Here is an 18,421-nt window from a genome sequence, read left to right on the forward strand (position 1 = left end):
GATTTGCTCCCAATATACATGATATCAATCTTCCTGAATATATATATTTAATCCATAAATGATAAGCACAAGTTAAATCCAAAGTTTCCTATACTGGGATTCAAACATGAGATCCCCATTAAAAGTGGGTGCACGAACAAAGTGAAATTAGCTCCATGTTCTACTTAATTTGAAGGCTGAAAACGGTACCGTATGAAATGGAAGGAGACAGATTGTATGGCCTTCAGTATTGTATGGTTGATTTATGTTTTAAGCATTTTGAATGACATACCACCAGAAATTCTGGTGAAATGGATAAAAGACAGTTGCTTGTGGTTTAAACATATGCTTGGTCCAGTATCATTTTAAGTGTTTTTTGCCACGTTGAAGATGGTACAGTTTTGATGACTTTGAAGCAGAAGTATTTGAGCCTTGATATAAGAGACAGATTGCAAGTATCTGTATCTTGAGTACGATTTGAAGTTTTGATGGAGGATGGAAAATGAAGAGCAAACAAGATGGCCTTATGGTCACCATACTGATTATTACGGATTCTGACAAAGACCAACGATTTCTTTTGAAAGAATCGATCACATTAAAGCTGACACTTTAATATCATTTGTTAGACAACATTCTATCTTTGTTGTAGCTGCCTTACATCAGTGATCACATAGGCTTGATCCCAAAGTCAACCATTTTAGCCTAACAAAGAATTAAATCTTAGAGATGTTATACGGGCAATAAGTAAATTTGGTTCATGATTATTCCATTTCCCTAAACAAGAAAACTTAGCAGACTGTAAAGAACAATATTCAGACTTATGGATATCAGTGTGGTATGGATCAAGAACCCTTGAACACGGAGGTGGGAGCAAGAGGAGGAGAATCAAGTTGGTAAAGATTGAGAGCAGGTCCAACAAACCGGAAAACTATCCAAGCTCCGATTACGATGAAAATCGAAGCATACGCAAACTTGTTGAGCCAGAACAGCAAACCCTTCTCTCCAACGTACAACTCTAAAGCCTTCTCTGTCATGCTCATTTCCTCCCATTTCTTCGGAGCTGCTTCAGCTGCAGACTTTGAGTTCATCCTTTGCCCTTCTCCCCAGGCACCTTATTCTCGGAGCTGCCGACGCCTTCTTGACCCTCTTTTGAACCGGATTTGAAGTGAATCTGACGGCGATTTTACTGGCGGTGGAACTGGTGGTTTTGCGGCCTCAATGCTATTATCGGCGCTGCTATTGGTACTGTAAACCCCATATTTTGTCATCATCCCAACAGCTCATACCTCACCCAACCTGGCCACCAAGCCTCCACTAGTCCTTGTCTCCCTCCACTCACAATAAAAAATTGCATATGATATTGTATTTAAATCAACAAGTGTATGATTATTTTATTATGTTAAATCTGTAAATGGCTATAAATAGCCGGATGAAGTTGTACATTGAGGGAGGGGGGATTCCAGACGTTTTTTTCAGAAGCAATAAACTACTAGATTGAAGGTTGTTTTCTATTTTTTTATTACAACTTCTTTATTTTTATTATTATTTTTTATTGATTTTCTGTTTTGAATTTTTAATAGTTTTTATTTATTTATTTTCAATAGTTTTTTATTATTATTTTCGAAACAGTATGTCATTTTAGGTGTTATAAATACTAATATATTCACACATATTTGAAATTAAAAAGTAATTGAATGTTTTTATTTATTTATTTTGAACCTAATCGACCCAACTAATAGCAGAAAATAATATAAAAAAATAAAAAGAGAGTCGAAAACTTACCTTTGTCGAGGGAGTGTCGTCAAGTGGGAGGATTCGAACTAAATTGTAAGGGATTTTCTCCCCATTTTTCTCAATAAAATCAAGGCAACTAAACGAATTTCAGATATGAAAACAAAAATAAAGAAATAAGGAAGAGATGGGGGTTCTGGAGATCCACGGGAAAAATAGAATTTAGGGGAAGGAGTTGCTTTTATTTTAATTTTGGGAAAACCACAAGTTAACTCCTCCTTATTTCATAGCTTTTTGTGTTCTAGTCACTAATTTTAGTTTAATCCTATTTAGATCCCTTTCTTTTCCATGTGTTACATTTAAATCATTATATATAGGGTCAAATCACCCCTAAGTCCCCCTAGTCTAGCCATATTTTAATATTATGGTCATTATGCTTTCGAATACTTTATTTTAGTCATTATTTTACATTTGGCTTAATTATTGTTTGGTCTTTTAATTTTTTTTTGTTTCGCTATTTTAATACTTTAAATTTCTATTTTTATTTAATCTGTTTTTGCAGCTTATTCCTAGAATTAATTTGATCCATGAATTTTAATCCTTTCCAATTTAATTTTTTTTAATTCGAATTTTCTTTTATTCTTTTTATTTACTCTTTTTTATTTCGATTTTAATACTAACTCTTTGTGTTTGTTTGTTTTAGTTTTTTACTTTATTTATGATCTTTTTAGGATAATTTTAATCAATCAAAGGTAAGTAATTTGAATCGAATTTTTAAATTTTAATTTTTGCAATTATGACAACCGATAAATTAAATGGTACCGAAAGGACAGTTCAAGGGTGCTAATCCTTCCTTGACTGTAACCGACTCCCGAGCCCTACATATTTCTGGTAAAATGCAAATCAGGTAATATGGTATCCGATCAACCTAAATATTTTGTTTAAATGATCGGTGGCGACTACTAATATTTTATTTAAGTCGAAGCCCAATTCCGGACCCACCCGAAAGACGGTCACGACAGCTTGGCGACTCCGCTGGGGACAATAAGTGAGTCAGGCCAGAATTAATTTTCGGTTGTCTTTTTATGCGAAAATGGTAAATTTAAATTTATTTATTCGATTCCAATTATTTATCTTTGAATATTTTTCAAATAAATAGTTGTACTAACATTTTTTAATGTTTTTAGATTTTTCAAAATTGTCATCTCATGCTCTGTAACATCCTCAATACCGGGTTAGTGATCAAATCATAAAGTTTCATAATTTGATGACTAAAATAGAAGAATGAAATAGTTCTCTGATTATTGGATACATATGATGAAGGTTATTTTGTAATTGTTAAAGGAAATAAAGGGTAAAATGGTCATTTGATCATTTAAGGAATTATATACACGTGGGAAATGGGAGAAACATCCAGAGTTCTCTTCTCCTTTCTTCTTCATGCGTGGGAGAGCAAGGCAAAGGTGAGAGTTTTATTAGTTGATTATTATTTGAATTTTAAGCTTGGTTTTGATCTTTAGTTGATGGATAAACATAAGGAAAGCTTGGGTTACAGTAAAAATCAAGAATAGAGGGGTTAAGAGAGATTAAAGATTTGGAGTTTTTATATGAAACTTTGGAAAATAATTGATAAGTAGAATTTGAAGTTAAATTTGACTTGTCAATGGTTAAATTAAGAGATTTGGAGTGATAGAATTTGATTTTGAACATATAGAAAATTTGATATGATTCTTGAATTACATATAGAAGATAGGATTTTGAGGTTTAAGAGGAAATAAATGAATATATATTGGTTTAAGTATGTGTACTAGAGTTAAGAATGAAAAGGGGATGATATATGAAGTGTTTGAGTGGAAATGAAGTAATTTTCGGGTTGAAAATATGAGTTCTGGGCAAGGGGAATCGGTACCCATTCAAGGGGAACCAATACCCCTTCAAACGACAGAATTCCAGAATGTCTTGAGGGAATCGATACCCCCATAGTAGGGAACCGATTCCCCCTAAAGGAAAATGTGCATATTGGTTTAATAAGTTCGTTTAAGTTGCTAGTATTCAATTACAAGGTGTAGGTATCTAATGATTACCTCGAAATGTACATTTATGTAGATTCTACGCATAAAGAATTCCGGAACGTTTGGCAAGTAAGATCGATCAAGGGGAAAGATAAGAGATTGGAATTGACTAGTGAGGCCAGGTGAGTGCATATTAATTAGTTTATGGTGCTAAATGGAAACAAGACTTGCGACAAGTCTATTTCCTCTGTTAGAATGCATGAATATATGATTATACGTATATGAATGACATGAATTGTATGTATGCATGATTATATGTGTTAACATGCTTTGAATGTAATGTTATGAGAAGTATGTGCTATGTAATGTATATATGAACATATGTGAAACTGAACTATGTGACTGCATGAGAAAGATATGAGCCATATGACATGATATATGTGAACATGAGAAAACAAAGTATAAGATATGAACTATGTGATCCTATGAGAATATGAAAAGAAGCTATGTGACTACATGTATATGTGAAAGAAGCTATGAGCTTATATGGCATGTGATATGAAATATATATGTGAAAACAAGTATATGTTATGAGATAAGATCTATGTGATTACATGCAACATATGATATTAGATATATGTTTACACATACATGTGGTATGTGACAGAAAAGAAGGAACATGTGGTTATGAGATCAATGATTACACGTACATGTGATACGTGACTGAAAAGAAAAGATATGTGGTTATAAGAGAAAGAATATGAATAAGTAATGTGAACTGTTATAAATGATAATGCCCATGTTATGTGATATGAGAGCTAGGGGTATAGTTGGCATGCCAAGGGTCGAGGGTTTACCTATGTTCTTCGAGACATATGGATTGTTTACCTATGTTCTTCGGGACATATGGGACTGTTTACCTATGTTCTTCGGAACATACGGACTGTTTACCTATGTCCTTCGGGACATATGGACTGATTACCTAGGTTCTTCGGAATCTATGGACTGGTCTTTCGGGACATTGATCGAGCTGTGGTGACAGCATATGTGTGCACAACCTCAATGTACTCACATACCTTAAGTTCTCACTAGTGTACATGGGCTAATAAAGTGATTAAACAAGCATACTGAATGTGATATGTATACGATGGGTTTATAAGTGGTTTGAAATGTGTTACGTGAACCATATGATGTTGTGTGTGTATAGTGTTTGATTGAAAAGGTTAACAATAAAAGTATGTGATTACATGATAAACTGTTAATGATGAATTATGTGTCTGTATGTATTTACTGTAATTAATGTGATATGATTTTTATATGATACGAAGAATGCATGGAATTGGTATAACATGATAGAACAGAACATGCATGTATTGATATATGTTATGAAGTGCATTATAAGTCGTTATGCCTCACTAAGTCTTCGACTTAGCGTGTGATTGTTTCACACGTAGGTTTCGAGAAGAGTAAAGAGTAATGCGGAGCAAGACAGGTCAGTTTTCCTTACCAAATGTCAGATCAGAAAATGTATGTACTGTTTACAGAGTGTAGTTGGCATGTAGTCTAAAGATATAAATGGTATGAACTCTGATATCTGTTGTAAACGTTTGGAAATAATTTAAATGTTATCAAAGTTTTTAAATTACCCATTATTTTATACGAATAAATGTTTAAAAAGTCAATGTGACACTTCGGACTCGTATCCGGGTCGGATACGGGTTGGGGGTGTTACATTTAATGGTATCAGAGCTAAGGTTTAGCCGATTCTTGGCATAAACCGAAGTCCAAAGTGTCATAAAAGGTGTACATGCCAACATAGATTGAAAAATTTCTGATCTGATTGTGTAAGGAGTATGTTGTCTTGCTAATAGAATAAGAATAGTTTAATACAGTAGAAATCCGATCGTGATAATTTCAAAGTAAGTGAAAGGTGATATTCCTGATTGTGATAGCTATTCACTTGCCCTGGCCAGGCAGGATGAAGAGCGGACACCTCAGGAAATGCCTAGTAAGATCAAAGTTGATTTCAGAAAGCTGAAATCATATCTGAATAATGATAGAAAGTTTCATCGTTTGGAATCGGAAAAACGATATAGAGTTATTATGTGGATAAGATAGAATATGGTGAACGGGTGTCACCATAAGAATGTTAAAAAGATCTAAGGACGTGATGAGTACGTATAGAAGAACTTAAGGATAAGTGCATTAGTGACAAGTGTATAAGATGTATAAAGTCAGAGTTTATGAGTTTGAAACGAAGTGATAGTATTGCGCATAAACAAGAGTATGTTTATGATAAGGGTTTGCAGTTAAGATGAAAAGAGTTAGTATGGGCTAACTAGAGTATGTGATAAAAATGTACTGGAATTATAAGATTATAAGATATTGTCAGGATATGAGAACCAAATCCGTAATGGATCTGGATACAGTTGCATATTTGGATCATAGTAATGTGGTATAGTAAAGGAAAAGGAAGTAAGAATTTGTATATTTAAGTAAAGCTGAGGATTGATAAGAAGAGTTTGAGAATATGTATATCGATGATCAGATTATAGGACACAGGAAGTCAGAATGTTGAGTTTGAGTAAAAGAAATTCAGGATGTATGAGAATAGAGGTGAAATTGATAAGTTGAGTAAGCGAATGTTAAGATAATTTAGATTGGAAAGAATGTATATGATTGGTATAAGAGGGCTTGTGCCCTAGACTGAACCAAAGTTATTATCTAGCTGTCAGAGTAAAGGTGCTAGAGTTATAAGATTGGAGGAAAGATATAGTGGAGTTAATTGATTATGATATGAATTTGAATATAATTGTATATTCTGAGAAGATAGCTATGATGTAGAAACAGAGATAAGTATTTGAATGGAACCTTCAGGAAGGAAAATACAAGTATAAGAAATGATAAAGAATGAAGTTATGTATAAGAAAGGGGTTATCAGAGTAATGAGGATGCAATGAAGATTGGTACATAAAGATGAGTATAAGTGATAAGACAAGAGTGTAAATATGAAAGGAAATATATGATTTATGTATAAGGAATAAGGAGTAAAGAAATGAAAGGGATTGATTTAAAAGAATCAGATACGATAAGTATGGAAGTACAGAGGATAGTTTTGATATAGAGTGATGAGATGAATGTTACTGTCAACGTGATGAGTGACATTATATGGAATTTTAGAAAGGTCAAAGGAAAAATGCATAATCGAATGAGAGAAAAGACAACAATGGATTGGTATTATTGGTTATTGTTTATATGATAAACAACAGAAGATGAAGGTATAAACGAAAAAGATAGTCGAAAAACTAAAGGATTAAAAAGTAAGTTTCTGATGATGACAAGAAAGAATAAGTCAGGGAAGCAACATAAGAACATTAGAAGATATGTTCCTATTAAGATGTGCAGTGAAAATTCGAGGACGAATTTTCTTATAAGGAGGGGAGATTTGTAACATCCTCAATACCGGGTTAGTGATCAAATCGTAAAGTTTCATAATTTGATGACTAAAATAGAAGAATGAAATAGTTCTATGATTATTGGATACATATGATGAAGGTTATTTTGTAATTGTTAAAGGAAATAAAGGGTAAAATGGTCATTTGATCATTTAAGGAATTATATACACGTGGGAAATGGGAGAAACATCCAGAGTTCTCTTCTCCTTTCTTCTTCATGCGTGGGAGAGCAAGGCAAAGGTGAGAGTTTTATTAGTTGATTATTATTTGAATTTTAAGCTTGGTTTTGATCTTTAGTTGATGGATAAACATAAGGAAAGCTTGGGTTACAGTAAAAATCAAGAATAGAGGGGTTAAGAGAGATTAAAGATTTGGAGTTTTTATATGAAACTTTGGAAAATAATTGATAAGTAGAATTTGAAGTTAAATTTGACTTGTCAGTGGTTAAATTAAGAGATTTGGAGTGATAGAATTTGATTTTGAACATATAGAAAATTTGATATGATTCTTGAATTACATATGGAAGATAGGATTTTGAGGTTTAAGAGGAAATAAATGAATATAGATTGGTTTAAGTATGTGTACTAGAGTTAAGAATGAAAAGGGGATGATATATGAAGTGTTTGAGTGGAAATGAAGTAATTTTCGGGTTGAAAATATGAGTTCTTAGCAAGGGGAATTGGTACCCATTCAAGGGGAACCGATACCCCTTCAAACGACAGAATTCCAGAATGTCTTGAGGGAATCGATACCCCCATAGTAGGGAACCGATTCCCCCTAAAGGAAAATGTGCATATTGGTTTAATAAGTTCGTTTAAGTTGCTAGTATTCAATTACAAGGTGTAGGTATCTAATGATTACCTCGAAATGTACATTTATGTAGATTCTACGCATAAAGAATTCCGGAACGTTTGGCAAGTAAGATCGATCAAGGGGAAAGATAAGAGATTGGAATTGACTAGTGAGGCCAGGTGAGTGCATATTAATTAGTTTATGGTGCTAAATGGAAACAAGACTTGCGACAAGTCTATTTCCTCTGTTAGAATGCATGAATATATGATTATACGTATATGAATGACATGAATTGTATGTATGCATGATTATATGTGTTAACATGCTTTTGAATGTAATGTTATGAGAAGTATGTGCTATGTAATGTATATATATGAACATATGTGAAACTGAACTATGTGACTGCATGAGAAAGATATGAGCCATATGACATGATATATGTGAACATGAGAAAACAAAGTATAAGATATGAACTATGTGATCCTATGAGAATATGAAAAGAAGCTATGTGACTACATGTATATGTGAAAGAAGCTATGAGCTTATATGGCATGTGATATGAAATATATATGTGAAAACAAGTATATGTTATGAGATAAGATCTATGTGATTACATGCAACATATGATATTAGATATATGTTTACACATACATGTGGTATGTGACAGAAAAGAAGGAACATGTGGTTATGAGATCAATGATTACACGTACATGTGATACGTGACTGAAAAGAAAGATATGTGGTTATAAGAGAAAGAATATGAATAAGTAATGTGAACTGTTATAAATGATAATGCCCATGTTATGTGATATGAGAGCTAGGGGTATAGTTGGCATGCCAAGGGTCGAGGGTTTACCTATGTTCTTCGGGACATATGGACTGTTTACCTATGTTCTTCGGGACATATGGACTGTTTACCTATGTTCTTCGGAACATACGGACTGTTTACCTATGTCCTTCGGGACATATGGACTGATTACCTAGGTTCTTCGGAATCTATGGACTGGTCCTTCGGGACATTGATCGAGCTGTGGTGACAGCATATGTGTGCACAACCTCAATGTACTCACATACCTTAAGTTCTCACTAGTGTACATGGGCTAATAAAGTGATTAAATAAGCATACTGAATGTGATATGTATACGATGGGTTTATAAGTGGTTTGAAATGTGTTACGTGAACCATATGATGTTGTGTGTGTATAGTGTTTGATTGAAAAGGTTAACAATAAAAGTATGTGATTACATGATAAACTGTTAATGATGAATTATGTGTCTGTATGTATTTACTGTAATTAATGTGATATGATTTTATATGATACGAAGAATGCATGGAATTGGTATAACATGATAGAACAGAACATGCATGTATTGATATATGTTATGAAGTGCATTATAAGTCGTTATGCCTCACTAAGTCTTCGACTTAGCGTGTGATTGTTTCACACGTAGGTTTCGAGAAGAGTAAAGAGTAATGCGGAGCAAGACAGGTCAGTTTTCCTTACCAAATGTCAGATCAGAAAATGTATGTACTGTTTACAGAGTGTAGTTGGCATGTAGTCTAAAGATATAAATGGTATGAACTCTGATATCTGTTGTAAACGTTTGGAAATAATTTAAATGTTATCAAAGTTTTTAAATTACCCACTATTTTATACGAATAAATGTTTAAAAAGTCAATGTGACACTTCGGACTCGTATCCGGGTCGGATACGAGTTGGGGGTGTTACATGCTCTATACCCGAGCTCCGAACCCTATTTAAGTGGGGGTAAAAGCGACGCCTTCGTGAGAATTTATTCTCCGTGCGGGCCTAGCAAGTAACCTTCGGGATTCATATACCTTATGTCTTCGTGTGAATTTATTCACCGTGCGGGCATAAGGGAATGTGTCCTCTCAAGTTTAACTTGATCCATACAAACCTGTGATGGGTTTAGGACTAAGGGTCTGGCAAGCCCAAGGGGGCACCAGCAAGGAGAACTCGGGTACCATTTTAGAACCTAAACCGAGAGACCATGGAGAATTAGAGCCTACCCCGAAATCACATTCCAAAACTTAGGATATTTGTACCCTAACCATGTTTTTTGTATTTTTTTTTCTCTTTCGTCATTTTTTTATTTGTTTATTTTTTTTACTAACTTTTTTGTCTTTGTGTTTGTTTTCTAGCATTTGCATCATAACAAGAGGCTATTGATCCCTAAAAATAGTTTGTTACACACGAAATAATCTGAATTAATGGACAAAGGTGTTGTAATACAAGAGACTAAAAACGCCGAGGCACGACTATGGTCCGAGAAGACGCAGAAAGAGAAGGGAAACAGTCTTCAGAGTAACTATGTGTCAGAGCTGGTTAGCTACGCATCTGTCAGCCTGAAACAGAATAATGTCCAAGAGCTGCGGAACATTTGGGACAGTTGGAAGAATGACAGAAAGCAGAAGTTCATCCAACGATATGGTGATATTGCCCTCTTACTACATGTCAAGACTAATGAGCCCCTGCTCCGAGCATTGATTCAATTCTGGAACCCAGGATATAGTTGTTTCACCTTTAACCGGGAGGATATGGTGCCCACCATCGAAGAGTATACTACCCTACTGCACTGTGAAAGTATCAGACTAGAGAGGGTATATATCAAACACATCAAGAGTCAACCTTTCAAGAACGGACTAGCTAAGATTGCAGGGGTTGATGAAAAATGGGTAACTGATCGACTCCGATATAAAGGTAACGGGGAATGAATCGAGTGGATCCACATAAAGCAACAAATGAAGAACCACCCTGATAAATGGAAGACTATAGACCTTTTTGCACTGGGTCTGTATGGTTTGATTATATTTCCGAAGATCCTTGGGTGCATTGACGCAACCATTGTGGAACTATTTGAACAACTTCCAAGGCGAGTCAACCCAGCACCGACCATTTTGGTCGAGAACTTTCGGTCTCTTAATCATTGCAGAAGAATTGGTGGAGGAAGGTTCATTGGGTGTGTTCAGCTCCTTCAAGTTTGGATTCACAGCAACTTCTGGAAGACTAACGGGGTCACCTTCCGCCGATTTAGCACTACCTATTCACCTTTGGGAGAGTTCATCACTATAAAATGGCATGAAGGCGCTATCAATGAAAAGTGGATGAAGGTATTCACTCATCTTCAGGACCGGGATATTACCTGGAGAGCCCCCTGGTTATTCCTCAGTGACGTTCTTTACCGGTGTGGGGATTCTGATACTATGACCTTACTTGGACTTTGGGGCGCAGTTGGGTATGCTTCGTCGTTAGCACTTAGACAATATGGGGCACGTCAGTTCGTCCCGGCCACATACGGATTATCTATATCAGAGTTTGTGTACCACGGTGATAACTATAAAAAGATGATCAAAGAAGTAGCTGACTCATGGAAGAAAGTGTTCCGAATGGATATTGTAGCTGCAAGAGACATGCTTACTCCGGATTATGTAGAGTGGCGAAGATTGAGAAAAAATGACAACATCCCGATGCCAGACTGTGAAGACACCCGGACCATGGAGGAACATCTCAGGCATATCCCTTCCGAACTGGAGATAGCCAAGACCGAGTTTGAAGATGTGAATAATGAGCTGAAGCAGAAGGTAAGGGAACTTGAATTTGAACGATACCAATGGAAGTTAGATGCCGATACTCAGAAAGATCGAGCAGACAAACTGGAGAAAGAACAGAAGAAAATCCATTTCGAGCTTGAAGACTTGAGAAAGGGGTATCAAGATAAAGTCAAGGATAACTCCAATTTGAAAAGAACTTCTGAATACTGAAAATATGAAGCTCATAGCCTAAAAAGGAAGTTTGAGGGGTATGATGAGCAGCTGAAGACTACTCAGAGGCGCTTAGCAGGTAGTCAACATCATAACCAATGCTTGAGAATCCAGGTGGCTGATCTGGAGAAACAACATGAGAAAGATGGAAAAACAATAGCTGAGTTAGAAGCCATTCTTGATGAGCTCAAGAAGCAAGCAAGCGAACTTCAGATATTGCCTTTTGACGGAGGTTTACAGTGGCGTTTCCGTTGGGAGCAAGCTCAGCAAAGGGTGAAGGCTAGAGACGCAGTCATCCGAGATTTCCTGGATCAAGTACAGAAGGCAGCCTGTCATCTACATGGCTTGGAAAGGGAAGCTGGAGTAGTTCGACAGAGCATTCAACCAATAACAGATGAAGGAAGAAGACTTGTCAACCTTTTAGAAGATGTTCGGGGTCTGGAGGATTTAGTCCGGATATACCTTTGACTGTTTTTATGTCTCTTATAAGATAAAACATTTTTGTTTAAATAAGGATTATTTATAATAACATACACTTTTCTGAATCAATGCCTCTAAATTGCATACATCATGCATTGCATACTTTGCATTTTATATTTCATGTTTATTTTTTATATTTTCCATGTTTTTACATTTGTATTAACTAACAGAACATGTCTCAGAAAAAGCAAATACCAAGAGCTCAAGACACACATCATCCGCACAATACTCGAACAAAAAAGAGACAGATGGAGGCCAGAATGGAAAAACTCGAGGAGAACATGGCAAGATTGCAAAAAGAACTGGAAGATAAGATGGCCCAGAACAATCAAAGTACCCTAGAATCCATCAAGAAAAACCAGGAGTCCTTGGTCGATCAAATCGTGGCCAAGTTATCAGGCTTACAGCAGGCCAGTGCGCCAAGGGCAGGTTCATTTGAGGGGTTAACTATACCGCCAACCTCACAGGTGGTTATATCACTCGGAGCATTACCCGGGGACTCATCCGCTACTAAAGGGAAAGTTGCATTACCCGGTGACCCATCCTCTACCAAAGGGAAAGCTGCATCTACTGTTAAGATACAAACTTTTGCGACCATCCCTGACAATCATCCGGATAATTACCATGTCCCGGATTTTAATGAGGAGGATAAAGCTAAAAAGATGGAAGAGAAAATCAGGATGTTAGAAGACCAGATGAAGATGGTCAAAGGGGACCAGGACTATTATGGGGTAGATGCAATGGAGTTGAGTCTAGTTCCAGATTTGGTGCTTCCACCAAAATTCAAGGTCCCTGAGTTTGAGAAGTTTGACGGGAACAACTGCCCCTCAGCACACATCACTATGTTCTGTCGGAAAATGACAAGATATGTGGGAAATGACAAACTCCTGATCCATTGCTTCCAGGAGAGCCTATCTGGTTCAGCTATCCAATGGTACAACCAGCTCAGCCGAATTCATATCAAGACATGGAAAGACTTAGCCAAGTATTTCTTGGAGCAGTACAAGCATATCAACGATATGAGACCAGACCGAGTTATGCTCCAAAGCTTAGAGAAAAAGCATAACTAGATTTTCCGACAATACGCACAGCGTTGGAGGGATTTAGCTGTGCAAGTTCATCCACCTTTGGATGAAAAGGAAACTAGAAAGCTGTTTGTATAGACCCTGAAGGCACCTTACTTCGGGCACCTAGTGGCAATCACATCAGGAAGTTTCTCAAATCAAGTTATGGCCGGTGAAATGATCGAATTAGCCATAAAACAAGGAAAAATTGAGGGAGGTGACTCCAGTAAGAAGCCTCTCGTGAAGAACAAAGAACGAGAGATCAATAATGTCAACACCTACAACCCAAACAAGGGTGTTACGATCTCAAGTTCAAATACCACTGCAGCTGTACCATCTGGTACTTCTAAACAGAACCAGAGAGAACCAAAAAAGGAAAGGGAAAGAGAGCAATTCGATCCCATTCCCATGACATACAAAGAGTTATACCAACAGCTCTTTGATACTCACGTTGTCTCGCCTTATCCTATGGATCCAATAAAGCCCCCTTACCCGAGATGGTTTGACGAGAATGTTAATTGCGAATATCATGGCGGTGTACAGGGGCATTCAATCAAAAATTGTCTCACATTCAAGAGGCTTGTACAACGAATGTGAAACAAGAATTGGATCACTTTCAACTCCGGAACACCAAACGTCACCCAGAATCCCTTGCCAAATCATCAAGAGACTGGAATTAACGCAGTCACCACCGAGAAGGGCAAGAGAGTCAAATCGAGTGTTTCAGAAGTTAAAGCTCCTTTGGCTTGGGTATGGAGCCAAATGGTAAAAACAGGGCTTCTTGCACAATATCCAGATACAGCAGGAAATGAATACGGTAACCATTACTGTTACCACAATGAAGAAGGGCATAAAGTGCAAGATTGCCCAGAGTTCAAGACATTAGTCCAGCTCATGATGGACAGAAAAGAGCTGGAGTTTTACGAAGAAGTTCAGGATTCCCCTGAAGCAGACATTTGCGCTACCGGAGAATCATCAGAAAGAAGATTTGGTAGGGGTAGTCCATTGGTAATTACCCCTAAAGCAAAGACGACAATAACAACTCAAGCAAAGGTGGTGATCACAGCACCTCAGCCTTTTTAGTACAAGGACAGTCGACAAGTGCCATGGAAGTACGAATGCCAGGTGAGTACTTCCAAAGAATGTGATAGCAAAGTGGGGCAGAGACCACTTGAGCCTTTCAAAGAAGATGTATTGGCTATCAATGAACCTATAAAGGAGGAAGAAGCTAAAGAATTCCTCAAATTCTTGAAACATAGCGAGTACATTGTTGTAGAATAGCTCCACAACTTGCCAACGCGCACTTCAATGTTGGCACTTTTGTTAAACTCAGAGGCACATCGGGAGGCACTGTTGAAAGTCCTAAATCAAACGTTCGTGCCACAAAACATACCAGTCAGCAAGATGGATCAACTAGTGAACAATATTCAAGCTGATAATCTCATCTCATTTTCAGATGATGAGATTCCATCCGAAGGAAGAGGCCGAACAAAGGCATTACACATCACTACGTATTGCAAAGGGCATACCCTACCAAGTGTGTTGATCGACAACAGATCAACCCTAAATGTAATACCTTTGATTACATTGAAGAGGCTGCCAATGGATACCTCTCATATGAGAGCCTGTCAGAACGTGGTCTGAGTATTTGATGGGACCAAAAGAGAGGTAATTGGCAAGATTGAGGTGCCGCTAACGATCGGACCGACCACCTACAATGTTGAGTTTCTAGTGATGGATATAATCTCTTCCTATAACTGTCTTTTGGGAAGGCCATGGATTCATCAAGCAGGTGCAGTACCATCCACTCTGCATCAAAAAGTTAAGTTTGTTATCGACGGGGCCTTAGTAATCATTAATGCTGAGAAAGATATCGTGGCAAGTGTGACCACGGATGTCCCGTACATTGAAGTAAACAATGAAGGTGTAGAATGCTCATTTCGCTCCTTAGAATTCGTGGCAGAAAGAAAAATGATTCCTAAACCCCGACTATCCAAGTGCACCAAAATGGAGGTCAAGCAAACCTTGGGATGAGGCGCTAAGACTGGAAGAGGGTTTGGGAAGCATTTACAAGGAAAGATTAATCCAGTCATTCCTATTTCAAAATTAAATCAGTTTGGGCTTGGTTTTCAGCCCAATTATCATGAAAAGAGGAAGGAAATCCAGAAGAAACGGGAAAGAAGATTAGCCAGGTTGACTGGAAGTGAGTTTCAACGGGAACCAATGGTATTCCCACCTCTTTATCACACATTCAAGTCAGGTGATTATATGTTTGAGACCACCTCATCCGATTTAGAAGTGGCTCTGAAAGATTTGAATATCAATGTCGTGACTACAGAAGATGCGGACAACGCCAATAAATCTGAAATCTACCCTCTGCCACCTGGGTTTGTGCCTAGCAACTGGTCGGTGGAAGAACTACCTGAGGTTTAGAAGAGTCTTTCAGAGTAATATTCGAACTATCCCTATTTGCCTATACCCGAGGCAATAGGTTATCTTTTGTAAGGGTGAATAAACATTGTTTTAAATTCAATAAAAGATGCGAATTTTCTTCATGTCAAACATTTTTCTTATTTCATTTCTTATGAATTCATTTTTTCAATACTCCATTCTATTCTCTTTCAAATTTAATTTTTGATTATTTCGTGTGGGATATTTTCCTCTCACACATATACATTTTCTTTCCTTCTGGTCCCCAGATAACGATAATGTAGGCACTGATGATCCTGATCCGGAGGTGGATTTTGAATCGGCAATTTGTCTTGGGGAATTCGATGAATGCGACAATGAGGAAAAGTGCAACTTACCTACCGAATTATTGAGAATGGTAGAAAGAGAAGAGAATCAAATAATGCCACATGAGGAAAATATCGAAATCTTCAATCTGGGCACTGACGAGGATAGAAAGGAGGTTAAAATCGGTATAATTCTTTCGGATGAAGCAAGACAAAACTTGATAGTCTTACTTCAAGAGTACAGAGATGTGTTCGCTTGGTCATATCAAGACATGCCGGGACTAGACACAGATATGGTAGTCCACAAACTACCTATCAAACCAGAATGCAAACCCATGTAGCAAAAGCTGAGGAGTATGCGACCAGAAATGCTCCTTAAGATCAAAGAAGAAGTCAAGAAATAATTTGATGATGGTTTCCTCCAAGTGGCTAAATATCCGGAATGGGTGGCCAACATCGTGCCTGTGCCAAAGAAAGACGGGAAAGTACGCATGTGTGTCGATTACCGGGACCTTAACAAGGCAAGTCCCAAAGATAACTTCCCTCTGCCACACATTGACACATTGGTGGATAATACAGCCGGGAACGCTTTCTTTTCATTCATGGATGGATTCTCAGGATATAATCAGATCAAGATACATCCTGAAGATATGGAGAATACCACGTTCATCACAATGTGGGGAACTTTATGTTATAAGGTGATGCCCTTTGGATTGAAGAATGCTGGTGCAACAAATCAGAGAGCTATGGTGACCCTGTTCCATGACATGATGCATAGAGAATTCGAGGTTTACGTCGATGACATGATTGTCAAGGCACAGACCGAGAATGAACATGTCGAGAATTTGATAAAACTCTTCCAAAGATTGAGGAAGTTCCAGCTGCGACTGAACCCGAGCAAGTGTACCTTCGGGGTAACATCTGGGAAGTTGTTAAGATTCGTAGTCAGTAGGAAAGGGATTGAGGTTGATCCTGATAAAGTTAAGGTTATCCAGAATCTACCTCCACCACGAACACAGAAAGAGGTCCGAGGTTTTCTGGGCAGATTGAACTACATAGCACGATTCATATCTCAGTTAACCAAAAAATGTGACCCAATCTTCCGACTTCTCCAAAAAAATAACCCCGGAGCATGGGATTAAAACTGCCATATTGCATTTGAAAAAGTAAAGGAGTATTTGTCTCACGCTCCAATCCTGATGTCCCTTATCCCAGGCAAACACATGTTCTTATATCTATCTGTATTCGAGAACTCAATGGGGTGTGTCCTGGGTCAACATGATGAGTCTGGAAAGAAGGAAAGAGCCATATATTATTTAAGCAAGAAGTTCACCTATTGCGAGGTCAGATATCCTCCTATCGAGAAGGTTTGTTGTGCTCTAGTCTAGGCTACAAAGAGAATCAGACAATACATGTTGTATCACACTACATGGCTGATCTCCAAGTTAGATCCTCTAAAATACATGATGGGTGTACCTGCTCTATCTGGAATGTTAGCCCGATGGCAGATGCTATTGTCTGAATTTGATATCGAGTACGTAAGCCAAAAAGCAATAAAGGGAAGTGCCATATTAGATTTTTTGGAAATCAGAACCAATGAGAACTATGAGCCGCTAAGCTTTGACTTCCTAGATGAAGACTTGATGGCTATCACCTTAGAAGAGGCAAGTACTTCTACCTATAGTTCCTGGAGAATGCATTTTGATGGAGCATCAAATGCATTAGGACATGGCATCGGGGCAATACTGATCTCCCCAGAAGGGAATCATTACCCATTCACTAGCAGACTGAATTTTTATTGCACCAACAACATGGCAGAATATGAGGCTTGTGTTTTGGGAATTCGAGCTGCAATGGGGCAAAATATCAAGACCTTACGGGTATACGGAGATTCAGCCTTAGTAATCTATCAGCTCCGTGGAGAATGGGAAACCAAGGATGTAAATCTGGTAGAGTATCGGAAGCTAATGCTGGATCTACTCGAGGAGTTTGATGTAGTCACCTTCCACTATGTACCGAGAGAAGAAAATCAAATGGCTGATGCCTTAGCTACCTTGGCAACCGTATTCAAGGCTGGCGGGGAGTCTGAAATGATGCCAATTGACATGCAATCGTATGAGTACCCGGCTCATTGTTACCAAATCGAAGAGGTGAAAGACATTAAGCCTTGGTACCATGACATTCTGCAATACATCAAGAATCGGAGTTATCCAGAGAAAGCCACCGAGACTGACAAAAGAACCATTAGAAGGATGGCAGCTGGATATGTCCTTGACGGGGATGTCTTGTACAAGAAAAGCCATGACCAAGTCCTATTAAGGTGTGTAGATGCAGAAGAGGCAAAAATGATAGTGGAAGAAGTACATGACGGAGTTTGTGGAACACATGCA

Source organism: Hibiscus syriacus, unplaced genomic scaffold (assembly GCF_006381635.1).
Source record: "Hibiscus syriacus cultivar Baekdansim isolate YM2019G1 unplaced genomic scaffold, ASM638163v2 tig00110387_pilon, whole genome shotgun sequence".
In the NCBI taxonomy this organism is placed as follows: Eukaryota; Viridiplantae; Streptophyta; class Magnoliopsida; order Malvales; family Malvaceae; genus Hibiscus; species Hibiscus syriacus.